Genomic DNA, 17486 nt, shown 5'->3' with positions numbered 1-17486 from the left:
AAAAGTTATCTAACTAACTTGTCTACTGGACATGAAAGCTAAATGTGGAGGTTTCTGGATATTTAAAAAATACTAAATCAGGAATGAACCTTGGGATTTAAGTTACTATCAGCAAAAGTAAATATAGTAGAAAAAATAAGCCCAGAGAAATAGAATTGTATTACATTTTACATTACAGATTATATAGTGTAACTATTTGCTTAACTGTACAGAATTTTATTTTTACTTTATTTGGTAATTTAGCAGAGATGAAATTTTATTTTGATTATTTAGATATGATTTTTTAGTAATAAAATGTTTTAAAATATTTATCATTTTACATTATGAGTCTGATTATTTCCAATTATTGCATATTTTTACAAACAATAATGTTTCTAAAATAATTTTTAAAAATTTATTTATTTTGAGAGAATGAAAGAAAGAGAACAAGCTGGGGGGAGGCAGAGAGAGAGAGACAGAGACAGAGAATCCCAAGCAGGCTCTACCCTGCCAGTGTGAAGCCTGGTATGGGGTTCAAATTCAAGGACTGTGAGATCCTGACCTGAGCTGAAACCAAGAGTCGGTGGCTTAACTGACTGAGCCACCCAAGCACGCCAGAAACACAATAGTTAACTTGAATATCTAAAATGATTCCACAGTTGTATTAATTAGCACAGTAAGCCATGTTATTACATAAAGTATACCATTAGCCTTGATTTTACTACCTGTTCAATGTATTATCTCTTAAAATATAAAGACAATAGCTTAGTCTTTCAGTGACTGATATTGGCACATTTCAACATTTTTATCACATGAGTTAATAGCTTGCACAACAAACTCATCTTAAAATGTTTTAAAAATAAGAAAAAAGAAGGAAACGTTCATCCTTCTCCAAGTTCATGTTGCATCATGAAATACACCTTATAACAAGAAATATCATGTTTCACTCATGATATTAGAAAGATGAAAACCAGTGAGATTATTTTACATTGCTAATGTTGCACTGGTTTGATTTGATAACATTATTGGTAATATTGATGTTTTTGAATATTACTCATAGTAGTATAAATTCATGCCCTATTTTCAAAAGAAATTTTATGGTATATATACAGGACCCCCAATGTCCATGCTGGTTTTTTAACCTACTAATGCTAGTGCCTCTTTTAAACACGCTGATCTTAAGAAACTAGGCAGAAATACGGACAGAAGATTATGGTCACTGAACATTATAATTGGAAATTATTTTTGGAAATAATGCTTAAGTTATTATTCTGTTTATGAAATATTATGTAACAGTGGGAAAGGTTTATACCAATTTAGAGGAGTAAAACAGTATATAGCGTATATTATATATGTCTACAACTTGTTTATTTATATTTATTTATTTATTTATTTATTTATTTATTTATTTATTTATTTTCAACTCTCCTTGAAAAGATATGATGGAGAGATGTGCTAAAATGAATGTTAAAAGTAGGGGTAGGTTCGTGGATGTTTCTGTATCTCTGTGTTCACCGATCTTATATAATGAGGGCTTGTTGCTTTGATAATTAGAAAGAAGAATATCTGGGGCACCTGGGTGGTTCAGTCGGTTAAGCGTCTGACTTCAGCTCAGGTCATGATCTCATGATTTGTGAGTTCAAGCCTGGAGCCTGACAGCTCAGAGCTTGGAGCCTGCTTTGGATTCTGTGTCTCCCTCTGTCTCTGCTCCTCCCCTGCTCATGCTGTGTCTCCCTCTCAAAAATAAATAAAACATTTAAAAAATTTAAAAAAATTAAGAAAGAAAAATATCAAACTAATTTTACCTATAATTATCCACAGCTTTATTTTGGGGGCCACGCTAGAGTTGCTGTTCTTAGATATTTTTACATATTCTTAGACATTTTTAGAGTCAGTCTTTTAGCCAGTAAGTTTATTAAATTTGTATCAAGTTTAGAGTATGATGTTCTCTTGATCAAACAACTTATGCTCAGAGAATGGGTGCTGTTTTTAGAGATTTCAGCTATCCATTCTTCTCCAGTTCCTCTTTTATGCTTTTCTGAGCATGTTTTCCAGGTTATCTTCCCAAAGGCATGATGTTAAGTAGTCACTGTAACCCAGACATAGGTTCCTTACAAGTATCAACTGATACTAAGGAAACTGCAAATGGTATTCTTTTACTCCACGTCATAATATTTATATTTTCAATACCTGTAATTCTCTCTTTAGCAAATGGAAACAATTTCCTTAGATGAGCTAGAAATACTAGATTCGAATTTTTTTCCTGAGTTTGCTTTTGCTGAAATACATGCAATAACTTATTTTTCTTTAGATTTAGTGGAATAGCAAAATACACAACTTAGCATAAATTGAAATGTCCACTTGTTCTTCAGCCTTTCATTAATAGACATCTATGGTAAGAAACTTAAGTAGGACTTAAGTAAAACTAGCTCAAAAAGCAATCTCAGGGCTCCTGGGTGGCTCAGTCGGTTGAGCATCCGACTTCAGCTCAGGTCATGATCTCACACTCCATGAGTTCGAGCCCCACGTCAGGCTCTGTGCTGACAGCTCAGAGCCTGGAGCCCGCTTCAGATTCTGTGTCTCCCCCTCTCTTGCCCATCCCATGCTCATGCTCGGTCTCTCTCTGTCTCAAAAATAAATAAAAACATTAAAAAAAATTTTTAAAAAAGCAATCTCAAAGTTGTATTAGTTTTCATAAAAGTAGTTTTAGAATTGATTGTTGAAATGTTTATTGTGTACCATTCAACAATTAAAGGTGCATGTAATATTAAAATAAGTAATACATGCATGGTTTTAAATTTTTGACTCTTCAGTGTTTAAACTATTTTCATTATCTAGGTAAGCCTTTATTGTTGTGTTCCTCTCCATTGAAGACTAAATTTTTATATTTTTTCAGCTTGTGATGTTTGACTTTTCCCTCATAAGATCATTTTATTGTTAGTCATTCATGCAGTTCTCATTTATCCATTTTGTTCATGTAACAACCATTTATAGAGGGCTTACTATGTGTGGAACACTTTTTTTCCTAGGTCATAGATCTTCTTATCAGAATATTTCAATTAAATTAGTTGGGTGGCTAATTTGGATCTAATTATTTTTGCAGTCTTAGAATATTTTTTTTATTAAAAAAATTTTTTTAACATTTATTCATTTTTGAAAGGCAGAGAGAGACAGAGCACGAATGGTGGTGTGAAGGCAGAGAGAGAGAGGGAGACACAGAAACAGAAGCAGGCTCCAGGCTCCGAGCTATCAGCACAGAGCCCGACTTGGGGCTCGAACTCATGGACCGCAAGATCATGACCTGAACGGAAGTCGGCCACTTAACCGACAGCCACCCAGGTGCCCCCAGTCTTAGAATATTTTTTAATTCAGTGATTCTCATTTAATTGTTCAACCGTCAGTATGTTGACATAGTTTGATCTGGTGAGGACTATTCCCAGCTTATACACACCTTCTCAGTGCTTTCTCACAAGGCACAGAAAGGGTAGGGATATGGGTGAGAGAGAGAGAGGGAGAGGGAAGCTCTCTGGTATCTCTTCCTAAAAGGTGACTAACCTCATTATGAGGGTCCTATCCTCACGACCTCATCTAAACCTAATGATCTCTCCAAAAAGCCCCATCTTCAACATAAGAATTTTGGAAAGACACAGTTCAGTCCATAGCAATCAGTAGATTTAAAAAAATTACCCAAATGATTCTAGAATGCATCCTGGATTGAGGATCACTGTTTTATTTTGTTTTTTTTTTTGTTTGTTTGTTTTTTTTTTATTTATTTTTGGGACAGAGAGAGACAGAGCATGAACGGGGGAGGGGCAGAGAGAGAGGGAGACACAGAATCGGAAACAGGCTCCAGGCTCCGAGCCATCAGCCCAGAGCCTGACGCGGGGCTCGAACTCATAGACTGCGAGATCGCGACCTGGCTGAAGTCGGACGCTTAACCGACTGCGCCACCCAGGCGCCCCGAGGATCACTGTTTTAAATGGATTTTGGGTTTATTGAATGATTTGTTCAGCTTGCAATATTATATAACATCCTAATTTTTAATTTAATGGTATATTTTGGTCAATTTTAATTTGTTTTATTCTAAAATCTATCATTCATTATAGTGTTTACTTAAAGAGCTTATCTACAGTTATCACATTTAAACTGTTTTTTCCTTAGTTTTTCTCAAAGTCTTCAACTTTGAGTTCTGAATTTAAGATTTATGTTTCTAGCTGCCTTTATGATGTTTACAAGTAACTATAACATCTCAAGTTCAACACATTAAAAATTCAGATTTTTTCCCTGCCACTGCATTCAAATTTATTCTTTGTAAAATATCTTATCTCTGTCATTAGTATAACCCTGTACTCTATAGGGTTCTTCAGGCTTGAAATCTTGAACTCATTGGTTACTTAATGTTTTTTGTTTCTCATACTTAGTCTTCTAGTTTCTTATTTTGTTTCCCTTGAGATTTCTTTTGATTTGATCCTGTCCTCTCTTATCCTACTGTCCCTTGTCCCATCTAGGCTTTATTTACTTGGGGATGATATTCACCCAGTACTCACAGGTACAGTTATACTGATTGCTAAAATATTAAAATGCTTCTCTACAGGTTTGAGAAATAGCCTTTTCCCCAGTTCCCTTGAGTCATCCCCTACCCTGGCCTCTGCAAGTGCTGAGTACCCCCCCCCCCCCCCCGGGCACCTGCAGCTATCTTTTATGGGAACTGTTGCCTGTTCCTCATGCACCAGTTTATGCAATTGATATGGAAAATATCACCCCTGTCTTTACTTTGAGTTTCATAATTATTATGGTAGATTAGTAGCTTCTTACTGGCCCTTGACCTCTGCCTACTTTTCCCTCTCACGGAGTCATCATATCCAGGTGGCTCTTCCTAATTTCTTTACTCTTCTGATCAAGAGATGGAACTCAGTTCAGACTCTTTATCAACTGACCTTACCATTTCTGCCTAACCTGTTGCTCCATACCTCTCCCAATGAGTCAGATTGATCTTCTAACATAAGATGTTCTTTCCCTTCTTATGTTTGCCTTTGTTCATTTTCACACCTCTGAAATTCTCTCTCTTGTGCGATTCCACGTGAAAGATTTCTGTTAAGTTCTATTTCAGTTTTATCTTAGGTAATTCTTCCTTGAAACTTGTACTGACGTCCCAGGTTATAATGACCTCCTCTTCTTAGAATCCATACAGCAGACTATATCTTATAAAGTATTAGTTTCAGAACTAGAAAGTTAGAGTTTGTGTAGTTGATGTTGCTTTCTATCTCAGGAGTCCTTTCTGCAAAACCTTTGATGTACACTGAAGATTTTTTCCAAGCCTGTAAAGCTGGTGGTGCTGTTGGGCACTCCTAGTTATTATTCAGTTTTGAAATATTTCCTGATGTTTTATGTGCCAAGCACTGAATTTGCCCTGCAGTAATGAACAAAACAGACGTGGCTCTGGCCTTATACAGCTTACAGTCCAATATATGAGAAGACATTAAAAATTAAGCATACACAGAAATGTATAATACTGATTTATGATAGGTACTGCGAAGTCAAAGAACAGGGAGATAATGAAAAAGAGCATTAGGGCCTTAGTTTACATTGAATATTTAGAACAGGTGAAATTTAAGGTGAAGAGTTGGTAAGGAGGGGGTACACACAGAGCTGTAGTGTGTGAGAGATTAGTGTACACATTGTGTGCAACAACCCTAAAGTAGGCAAGTGTTTTTGTTCATCAAAGAAGTGAAAGAAGACAAGCAGCCCTAGTATTTTTTTTTTAACATTTTTTTTTTTAATTTATTTTTGAGACAGAGAGAGACAGAGCATGAACAGGGGAGGGTCAGAGAGAGGGAGACACAGAATCTGAAACAGGCTCCAGGCTCTGAGCTGTCAGCACAGAGCCCGACGCGGGGCTCGAACTCACGGACCGCGAGATCATGACCTGAGCTGAAGTTGGCCGCCCAACCGACTGAGCCACCCAGGCGCCCCAAGCAGCCCTAGTATTTTTGAGCAAGATGAAGGATGGGCCCGGTGGCTGGAAAGGTGGGAAGGAGCCCTATGACATTATACTTTCTTGTAGATCATAGGAAGACGTTTGTATTTTTATCCTAATTCAAATGAGCAGCTACTGAAAGATTTTGAATACTGCCTTGACAGGATTCGATTTATGTTTTTTGGGGATGAGGGGCAGATTTTTAAACTTAGAAAGGCTGATTTTCTGTATTACTTAAATGGCTTCCTTAGTTCTGGAAATGTAGAGCAAGTACACAGTCATTGTTGTAGAGTAGAAAGTTTTCTGATTTCATTAATATAAGACTTCTGCCTCCAGGGAATGCAGGTATGTTCTGCTCTGTAAAGCTGGTTTCTAGGGAGGAGGAGATCAATTTACATAAGATGCTCAGGGTTTTGGTTTGTTTGTTTTTTTTTTTTTATGGAACGCTTCACGAATTTGCGTGTCATCCTTGCGCAGGGGCCATGCTAATCTTCTCTGTATCATTCCAATTTTAGTATATGTGCTGCCGAAGTGAGCACTGCTCAGGGTTTTCTGGGAGAGAAAAAACTAATACCTGGTCTCTGTTGGGATGGAGCTATGTGGCCCTATCTCCCCCACAAAAAACAAACAAACAAACAAACAAAAACAAAAAAACAGGGACCCCTGGGTGGCCTCATAGTTCATGAGTTCAAGCTCCGTGTTGGGCTCTGTGCTGACAGCTCGGAACCTAGAGCCCACTTCAGAGTCTATGTCTCCCCCTCTCTCTGCTACAACTCTGCTTGTGCTCTCCCTCTCTGTTTCTTAAAAATAAATGAATATTTCAAAAAAAATTAATTAAAAAAATATCTCAAGAAAGGGCAATAAGAGTCCTGAAATAAAAATACCTTAAGGAAAACATTATTTGAGGACAGTAAAGGGGAACCTAGGTTGGGGACCAAACTCAGAAGAGCTTCTTAGCTTCTGAGGCTAATGCTGGAAAGTAGTATAGATGTCCTGAGGGTAATTGTACACTGAGGAAGAGCAGTTGATAATGGTAAGTGTAAACCACTGTGGCTTGAATAGGGAGCCAGTATTAGACCAGCGTTCATGAGTGATAAAAGACCAGTAGCCTCAGAGGTAGCAAAGTAATCAGTACTTTCTACTCTTCTTTGAAGTATGGTAGGTAGACTGTACTTCTAGGGCAAGTGAGAGCTCTCATCAGTTATATTTAAAGTAAACATTTAATATGACCATAATTGTACCTTGAGATGATAGAGCACGCTATTATGGTTACAGGTTATAAAAGATGGGTTATAATTGTGTTTTAGAACATGGATTAGAAAATTGCAAAAGAAAAATGGGGAAACTAGTGAACATAAGAAAACCAGTAATAGTGATGTAAAATGTATTAATTAGAACTAGAGTGATAGTGGCAGAGAGAAGTGAAGTATTTTTTTATTAAGATCTCCTGCAAGATCTTTCCTGCAAGAACTTTGTTGATCCTGTATCTTCTATATATCTAGCCTTGAGCTTTCATATCTACCTTTCTGCTCTTTGTCTCCTACTTAAACATCTCTAATTCCTTCAATGTTTCCTCAGTTAGATAATTTCTGGAATCCAGACATAGCCATTCAGGGATCAGGTATCCTTATCAGCTTGTGTCATCCACAGGTTTGCTAAATATGCCTTGCATGCTTTTTTTCATTCCGGTTATAGTAGCCCTGTGGCATAGGACTTGAGACTTCTCATCAAGTTAACATCTTTCCTTAATCAATTCTTTTTGGGTGTGGTTGTTCAACCTGTTATGAATGTACCTAACTCATGTTATTTCCTGCATATTTCTCTATTTTGACCTCAAGAATATCCTGAGAGGTTTCTTTGATGTGCAGTTAAGTTCAGGATAGACAAAGTTCACGTTTTCTTTATCTACTGGTATAATAAATTGAATCAATAATAAAAATGTTATTTTTAGTGAACCCATAGTGGAACTCTTTTTAAAGTGGTTACATAAACATTTGCCTACTGATTTTAGTGGGTTCATTGCAAGTTTATTTATCTGAGATTTGCAGAATTCGCCTCCTTTGCCTTTCAAAAGGTTCTTACAGTAGTTTCTTGATCACTTGTGCATTTCCTTTGAGGTCCATGGAATGTATCTCATCTGAGCTTGTATTAATTTTATGGGACTGCCATATCAAAGTACCACAGACTGGGTGGCTTAAACCATATAGATTTATTGTTTCAAAGTTCTGGAGGCTAGCTATCTGAGATCCAGGTGTCATCAGTGCTGGTTGCTTCTGGGACATATAAAGGAGAATCTGTTCCGGGCCTCCCTCCTAGATGTTGGTGGTTTGGCATTCCTTGACCTCTTGATGCATCACCCTGATCTTTACCTTCATGTTCACATGGCTTTTTTTCTGAATGCATGTCTATGCCCAGATTTCCTTCCTTTATAAGGTGACCAGTCATACCTTATCTTAACTGATTGCATATGCAATTTTTAGAAAGCTTTAATTTTTAAATTGGTTTATTTCTTGGTGAAAATAAAGTTTGACATAAAATAATTTCATTTGACTATATAATTCCCTCTGTATATGGCCAGAGCATCAAATAAAAGTGTAAGTGTCAAAATAAATGAGTCTAGAGCTGATGACACAAAAAGATGATGTTTGTTTACTCTCCATTAGAAATTTTTTAAAAAAATACAAGAAATAGAGTAAAAGAAAACAACAACAACAAGAACTGGGCTTCACCTATAGGTGAACCTAGATGTTACAGACCTCACCAGCCTGTGACTTTCATAAAAAGACACATATACTTTAGTGAACAGATTAAGGGAGTTGAGGTTCTGCAGTAGCAACCCCACTGGCCTGACTCATGGAAATTAGCCCCTTCACAGTGTTCCAAGTTACCTGGGGACCCACTGTCACTTCATAGATGTCTGAAAACCATTCACTTAGTTGTGACTACCACACACTGCCTTGCCATTCCTCCTCTGGCTTCCAGATGTCCACATCTGTAGCTCAACAAGTTCTTGGCAAAGATCCTTTCTTGTCACTACCTGTAAGGAGGAAACCAGGGCTCATATCAAGGATGCCATCTGTGGCTTCTGAGATTTTTTGTGTGTGTGGGGAACCCTTTCCCCAATTCTGCCATACTGTATCATCTCGGCTTTAAGCAAACTCTTCTAAGTGCCCAGAATATCAGTAAGTGCCTCTTGGTCAGTCTCTAGCCATAATCACTTTTCCAGATTTTCATTTCCTATGAAACAGTTCCATCATTTTTTTTGGCCTTCATTTCTCTCTGTAAAAATTTAATCTCAGGAAGGAGTTCCACAGGGAACAGATACTAGGCTGTACTTTTACCTTTTCTCCCCTTTGCAGAATGAAGGTTGTCATGCACATGACTGATTACAAACAGAATTGGGGCTAGAGACTAGAGGCTACTTTTTGGGCAGATCTGAAAGCCAAAATGTTTTGTTACATGAAAGCATTAGATTTACTAAAGGAAGATGTATCAGGATCATTCTGGGGAATTGTAAAGCATTGCTTATTTGGTGTATATGAGGAACGGAAAGACCAGTGTGGTCATAATGGTGTGAATAAGCAAAACAGTAACACCACTTTGGATACTCAGTGGCATGTAGACACAGGGAGCAGTGGTGCAAGCCAGGGGATGTTAAGGGGGCCCATGTGAAAGTGAACTACATGAAGGATGATGGTGGACTCACCAACCGGAGCTCCCACGAACGAGAGTGAGAATGATGAGGTGATGAGAAAAGGTCAGATGTATTGTGTAAGCAGAACCTATTGGACTTGCCTGTAGGTTAGAAATGGCATGTGGGGGAAAAGCGATCTTAGGAATGACTGCTAGTTTTGGGCCCAAGCAACCCTGTGAATAGTGATGTCATTCACAGATACGGGGGAAGTGGTCTGGGAAGAAGAGTGAATTTAGCGATTGGAGTGAAAAATTCTGTTTTGAACAGGTGAATTTGAGATGCATTTCTATAAGACATGCAGATAGAGATCTTGACTCTTAACCAAAAGGTCTTAGCCAAAGGATGGGAGAGCCAGAATGCTCTTATAGCACAGTGCAGTTTTGAAACTACTTTTACAGTGTAATCGAGGTTCAAAGCTGCCAGATATGTGAATATCATGCATGACTTTACTCCTGATATGTATAGCAGATCTTTTATGTGTGATACACTCTTTTTTTTTTTCCTGTCTTTATATCTTTTTGTTTTTCACAGATCTTTATTCTCTAAGATTTTGCTGCTTACTGATTATAAGATTTGGCTAAGCTACTTATTTTTTAAGAATTGGTGTTCTCAATATAAATGGGAGTAATATCACTTATTTCATTATTGTTTTGATGATTACATTAGATAATACTTGTGAAACTCATGGTATAGTGCCTACCATAAAGTTAGTACCTATTAAATATCTTCAGTTTTGAGTATTATTTTTGGAAAAGGAATAATTATTTTTATTTTTTATTTTTTTAATGTTTGTTTTTAAGAGAGAGAGAGAGAGAGAGAGAGAGAGAGAGACAGAGTGTGAGTGGAGAGGCAAAGAAAGACAGAGGGAGACACAGAATCTGAAGCAGGCTCCAGGCTTTGAGCTGTTGGCACAGAGCCCAACTGGGGCTTGAACCCACAAATCATGAGATCATGACCTGAGTTGAAGTTGGCTACTTAACTGACTGAGCCACTCAGGCATGCCAGGAATATTATTTTTAAAGCTGATTTTAAATATGTTGGAATGAAATAGGCTATAAATGAGCAAATAATAATGGATTGTCATTTTCCATATACATCTATAAAGTGATTTTTTCTTATTTAAATGAGGTTGCTTACTATACATTTTAGAATTACAAAATATTAAAATCAGTATTTTGAATTTTATAAGACGTGGGGTTATTTTGAATTGTAAGTATGATTAGTGACTGATAGTTAATCTATGGTGCTTCTTAAGGTTTGCAATACCTTTATGCAAATCAAAATTCCCACAGAAATAGTGAGTCAAAATGAAGCAACAGGCAGTGTTTAAAACACATTTATTTCTCTGCTCTACCAGGATTAATCTCACCATACATTGTATGTCAAGACTTTTGATTTGCTCAGGTTTTCTGTTGATTTGACTTACCCTACTCTGCTTTAAAACCTAAGATTACTAATTTAAGTGTCCTGGTATTATGAGACATGTTTTTTTTTTTTTTTTTTTTTTTTTTTTTTTTAGAACAGAGTAAATGTATACTAGAGAATATAATGTGGAGACACTCCCTATTGCATTAACATGGAGATCTTTAAAGAGCAAAGGGTAGATCACTTAATAAAACCACAGTCTCTTCCTTGGCAATCGTGTTGAACCTGGAGGAAAGCCAGACATGACCAGTATAAGGTTAGATTCCATTCCATCAGCATAATAGTTAATAATAGTTGACTGACAGGGATGTGAAGGGTGCCCTTTTTCCCTCCCCCTTCTACCCCTGTTCCAGACTAGCCTCTCTAGGGAATACGCCATTCCTTTCCCCATTCCTAAAATTCCTTGCTTGAGCATAGCCAGGGGCTGCTGGACTGGTGTCTGATTGTATAAGGGGTGGGGTGTCTCTTTGAAAGAGTTGTTAGTCCCTGTGGTTCCTGCTGAGGGAATCTAGAAATCTCCAAACATCTTGTAGGGATATGGAAAAAAAAGGTGAGCTGTCCCCACTTTGGCTAGTGTTTATGTGTGAAAAATAAGTGGCCTCCTGTTAATCACCTATACTAACTTCATACCTCATCAAGATCACTTCTGCTTCCCCACAGCCACAGGTGACATTCTTGTCCGTGGAAATTTAGTGCTATTTTAGTCTGATTTTTGTGAATCATACCTTATGTCATATACTATTTTGCACTGTTAAAATTATATTTTCAGGGAGTTTAGCACTAAAAAATTAGTAACACTTGCAACTTTATTCTCTTCCAGCCTGCCCACCCCTTCCTTCCTTCCTTCCTTCCTTCCTTCCTTCCTTCCTTCCTTCCTTCTTCCCTCCCTCCCGCCCTAGCCCTCTCCCTCTTTTCTTTCTTTTTCTTTTTTCTTTCTTTCTTTCTTTCTTTCTTTCTTTCTTTCTTCTCTTTCTCCTTTTCCTTTTCTCTCTTTTCTTTCTTTCTTTCTTTCTTTCTCTCTTTCTTTCTTTCTTTCCTTTTTTCTTTCTTTCCTTCCTTCCTTCTTTCTCTTCTTTTCTTTCTTCTTTTTAGATGCAGGTATTTGCAGGATAGGAACTATTCAAACAGTTACAACATTCCAGAGATTCTTTCCCTGGATTCTACATGTCTACATGCTAAGTTATATTTAAATAGTAAGAAGTATTGCTGAATAGTGAAGAACATACGGCTCATTAGTATAATGTTGAGGTGAAAATTCAAATGTTTTCCTAAGTCCAAGTGGAGTGGTGATTCTTATTCTAAGCAGTCTTGAGTTCTGTAATTCGGTGAAGTTAGTATTTGATGTTGCCTGCAGTTTGGGTTAGTGATCATTCTTTACCCCACATCTCACCACAACAGAGACACTTGCTAACTTTTAATCACCACCTTCTCAAGTTTAAGAACTTGGCCAGAGTGATCCCGGAAAGTCTCAACATTTTCCAGTGAGTAAAGTCCATCTCTTTGGGAGATCTTGACACCTATCATTAACAAGGGTGCAACCTCCTTAAGGATAATGGAGAATAAAGACCTGCTCTTCCATACACATAGCAGAACATAATGAGGTTATACATCAGGATAAGGTAATTCTTAAATGGAGTACATTGTATTGACTGGCAGTGTCTCCTCCTTCATTCTACAGATTATGTTGTGGGTTTCAGATGTTTTTCTCAGGTCAGTTTCCCTATCATTAATGCTGCAACACCTTTGCTGAACAGATAGCTACTCTCTCATTCTTTTATTACACCACAGTGAAACCAGCACACTGACTAAACCGAGTCAACTCCAGTTTACAAAAAAACTGGCTTTTGTAAGTAAGCTTTAAAAATAGTTTCTGGAATCAGAATACAGTGAACAAAGACAGACCTAAACCAGATTTAAAAACAAACAAACAAACAAACAAAAACCTCATTTAAGTGAAATCACATTTAAATATGTTAATATTTGATATTAATATGTTATTATACATGCCATTCAATCTGTAAGATATCCATGATGTATCACTTACTTTATTGGCGAATTTGGCTGGTAACATGAGCATGTGTCCAAAAGCTTTTCTATTTGATAGCATACATAATCTGGAAAATATTTAGTTGCTTTTAGCACCTTTTGATAAAAGAGAGATCCCATCTTCTTCTTTAAAAAAATGTTTACTAAAAATTGCATATAACACCTGTTTCTAAGTGTTTTTATAACAAATTAGAAGGGTAACTTGAGAAAGGATTCAATTTGTTTCAGTAAAGATTTTCTGAATATTACTATGTGTGTGTACTGTGTTAAGTACTTGGAATGCAGAGAAGAATAAGATTGTTCTCAGGTCACAGTGCATAGCTTAATAGAAGAGACAGTTAAATCATATCACTCCTCTTATAATCAGGGATCACTGCTCTGATAGAAGACATTAATTTTGCTAAAATTGGTCAGAAAGGGATATGCTTTGAGGCAATAACATTGGGGTTTTACCTGGAATGATGAAAGCAGGAGAATGAGGACAAACAAGGACATCCAGTGAAAAGGAATGTTGCATGAGCAAAGAGCAGTATGTCAGTGTGGTAGGGAAACAGGAAAGCACTGCAAAGTTTGCAAAATACGACTTCAACAAGGGTCATTGTTATTGCAGTTTTTCAGATTAGGAAAGTCATGCTAATATTTTTCATGTATGAAAGACTTTTTAAGTAATACCTATTTAATTTTGGGAGAGTGCAAGCAGAGAAGGAGCAGAGAGATGGGGACAAAGGATCCAAAGCAGGCTTTGTGCTGACAAGATGACAGCAGTGAGTCTGATGTGGGGCTCAAACTCACAAACTGCAAGACCACGACTGAGCAGAAGTCAGATGCTTAACTCACTGAGCCACCAGGTGCCCCTCATGTATGAAAGACTTTCAAATAATACATATCCCAGCAAAAGCATAGGATTGTGTAGCATCTTAGAAAATACTTAAAGAAGAGACAGTTGAGGGAAGCTGTTTTTTTTTTTTTTTTTTTTAGACTGCAGTCATGGAATGAGTAAGTCATTGGAATAAGAAGCAGAACATAGGAAATACAGTCAGTGATATTATAATAGTGATGTAATGGGACAGATGGTAGCTGTACTTAATGGTGAACATAGCATTATGTATAAACTTGTCAAATCATTAAGTTGAACACCTGAAATTAGCGTCACATTATGTGTCAACTATACTCAAATTAATAAATTTTAAAAATTAAAAAAAAAAATGATATAGGCTGCAGAGGTTTTTAAATGAGTGATGAAGAGAATTTCCCCCCCGATTGAAATCTCTTAATATTTGATGGTAAAGTGAATCATGTCCTTTGCATATCCATTCATTCATTGATGTGTAGGACAATATTAATGGACTATCCACTACGTATCTAGTACTGTCTTTGGTAGTTGGGAAGACATCAGATGACTAAGATAGACTGATACCTGCCATCACAGAACATTAAGGTTATGGGAAAGTCATGATTTTTTTTCAAGTATATTCCTGTTTTAGAGGGACACAGATGATTTTTTATTCATATGTTTTCTCATTTTATGACTTGCAAAAAATACTTTCTGTATGCTTTGTTATTCTACAAGATTGCAGATATTCATTTCTGTGTCCCAAGCTATAGTAAAAATAATTACCGAGCACTTTTCTAACACTGACTGTAGGAACTAAACTAATACTGTGTGAGGAAACTATAGTTTAGGGGAATTCTTTAGAGAAGGAGCAAGGAATCAAACTATTGAGTGCTGCTATGTGCTATGTGCTAGGCCTTATTTGAGATGATTTCATGTACTTTATACCATTTAATATTTAAAGTATCTCTGGGAAGTAACTGTTGTCATCTTATTTTTGTTTTAATCAGGGAAACATTCTAGGAGAGGGAAACTGAAGCCAACTAACTTGCCCTATGATACACAACTGGTAAATGACAGCTTTGGAATTTGAAATTAAGATGAGTGTGTGCTCACTTTATGACGGTTTAGACAGGGATACTTGAATAATTGGTAAATGGTAAGTGTTGTCTTGGGTATTTGAACCAAGGCCTGACTTACTTCAAAATCTGTTCTTTCCGTGAGAGCTTATGTAGGTTACTTAAACTTCAAACATTGTAAAAGGCAGAGTATTGTCATTATTTAATTTTGATATTTCATGTTTTCTATGCTATAGTTTTTAATAGTTTTTCACCTATATGACATATATGAACTGAAGGTTTAAAATTTATTATTTTGTATGAAAGGTATAAAATTACCATCATATAAGCAGACACATGAAGGAAAGTAAATATAAAATGCTTGTTGGGGACTTAAATGAATTGCTAATAACCCTGTAAAGCAAAGCAACATCTCTCCTTTGACATTGTTTTTCAAACATATTTCAGCATGAAGAAGGAAACCTTGAACAGTCAAAGGTAGTGAAAATGACCCTATGGATGTAACAACTTCATTTTCTGAAAATCCCATCCAAAACAATTGTCAGTAAAATTTACAAACCTTTTAGTATTTGTGTAGAGTTGACAGCAGATATATATTTTTTAAGTTTATTTATTTTACTTTGAGAAAGAGTGAGTGAGTAAGGGAGGGGCAGCGAGATGGGGAGAGAGGATCCCAAGCAGGCTCCACAATGTCATCGCAGAGCCTGATGTGGGGCTTGAACACACTAACCGTGAGATCATGACCTGAGCTGAAACCAGGAGTTGTGCACTTAACTGACTGAGCCCCCCAGGTGCCCCTGACAGCAGATGTTTCTTATTCACATACTCCTCAAACTTTGAAGGGGGATGCTTTTAACTCTCAGTTCATAATAGTTCAATTCAGATGGTCCAAATATTCTTTCACATCTCATATACTGAGGGCTCTGAGTAATTTGCATGATGTGGGATACTGACTATATATGTAAGATCAAAACCCATAAACTTTGAGTGTTAGAATTAATTTGTTCAGAAGATTTGTTCACTGCCACCATTAGCACTGATACCATAATGGCTTTTTCTCCTTTTATCACTATTTTGTATTATAAATCTCATCATTTATGGCATGAATATAACATCAGAGGATAAGCCAATGAAAAAGTACATTGGTGAGTAAAAGAAAGCACTTAGCTGACATTGTCCTGCTTTGTATATTTGTTCATATATTTGGGTAGCTGTTTTATTTTCTTAATTTGGTTGTAAGATTCTTGAGTGTAAAGATCATTATTATTTTTTATTTCCTAAAGTTAGCACAATAATTTTTAAATAGCAAGTCTTCATTATATATTCATTGCTGCTGGAGTTCATGGTAAATTGTTTTAATATATAGTAGACAACACTACTGAGTAGAGCAAAACTAGAAAAATGAATTCCCACTTGACATGTTACCAGAAATCTTAAATTTCTCTTCAGTTATTGGTAACTTGTAATCAGCCTCACATTTCACTTGGTCACGTGTTTCGCTAGTTCCTTATAGACTTTTATTAGGTGTATAGTTTAGAGCTAGTTTAGTTCTTATTAAAATATATTTAATGATCTGCCTGACTTTGCAGAACAGCTGGATATCTTTAATGGACTCAGATTCTAGGCCCTAAAGAGGGAGGAAATTAACTGTGTGGTGGCTTCACCAGTTGAATACAGTTATGTTTGATGTTAGTCCTGGCTTACCCTTGGTACCTCAGTTCCTCAGAGCCTGAGTTTGTGGTTTGCTCCCAGGATTTTGCATTTCTTGCCCTTAAATCCCACTTTCCCTGTGACTAGTTTCTGACCACCAAGGGTGTGCGTTCCATTCTTTCATATTCTACTGCACTTGTACATGTTATTCCCTCTGCCTGGAAGTCCTTCCACCCAGTTTGACCGGCAAACCCCTTCTCATGTTCCAAGATGCAGTTTAGTCAGCAAGGGTTTGAGAAGCCTTCCTTAACTTACTCACACTCCTTTGGTCATCCCCTCCTTGATATCTTCCCCTATATCTTAAGTATACACATCTAAAAGTATACTTATCACATCATATTCTCATTATTTGTTGATTTTCTGTCTCCACTAGACTGAGCTCTTTGTAGTTCAATAAATATTTAAAAGAATGGATGCTTCTGCTGCTTCCTTTACGATCATTGCCAGTCACCTTTCATCTGCTCTGAGGATATTGTGGATATTAGAATTAAACTGAATCTAATAATGCCGTACTCATATATCTGTTATTTTTTCCTTCTATTCCAGCTGATATCTTGAGTCCATTGTACCTTTGGGCCAGGCTCCAGTTGGTGGATTGCTAGGATAACCACTGGCCAGCTCTGTAGGCTATAAATTTTCCTGAACCACCTCTTGTGCTCTTCCCCAGCCTGTTATGTCTCCCCTTGAGTTTCAGGGACAATGGTTCTACCTTATTCATCTTTATAGCCTCTAGGTTTATGATTC

The 17486-nt window shown here is 36.8% G+C and overlaps 1 protein-coding gene and 1 non-coding gene across 14 annotated transcripts in view; one reads left to right on the top strand and one right to left on the bottom strand.

Moving 5' to 3' along the window:
* The window catches only part of IKZF2 (IKAROS family zinc finger 2), a 159858-nt gene that overhangs the window by 59026 nt on the left and 83346 nt on the right, over positions 1 to 17486 (top strand). The gene's annotated exons all lie outside the window — the stretch shown is intronic.
* LOC122228920 lies at positions 6389 to 6495 on the bottom strand. Its single transcript, XR_006206807.1, has one exon. It is a non-coding gene; the product is annotated as a U6 spliceosomal RNA (small nuclear RNA).

Source organism: Panthera leo, chromosome C1, assembly GCF_018350215.1.
Source record: "Panthera leo isolate Ple1 chromosome C1, P.leo_Ple1_pat1.1, whole genome shotgun sequence".
NCBI classification, from domain to species: Eukaryota; Metazoa; Chordata; class Mammalia; order Carnivora; family Felidae; genus Panthera; species Panthera leo.
The sequence above is the reverse complement of the archived record's forward strand: the minus strand, read 5'-3'. Positions and strand labels throughout refer to the sequence as shown.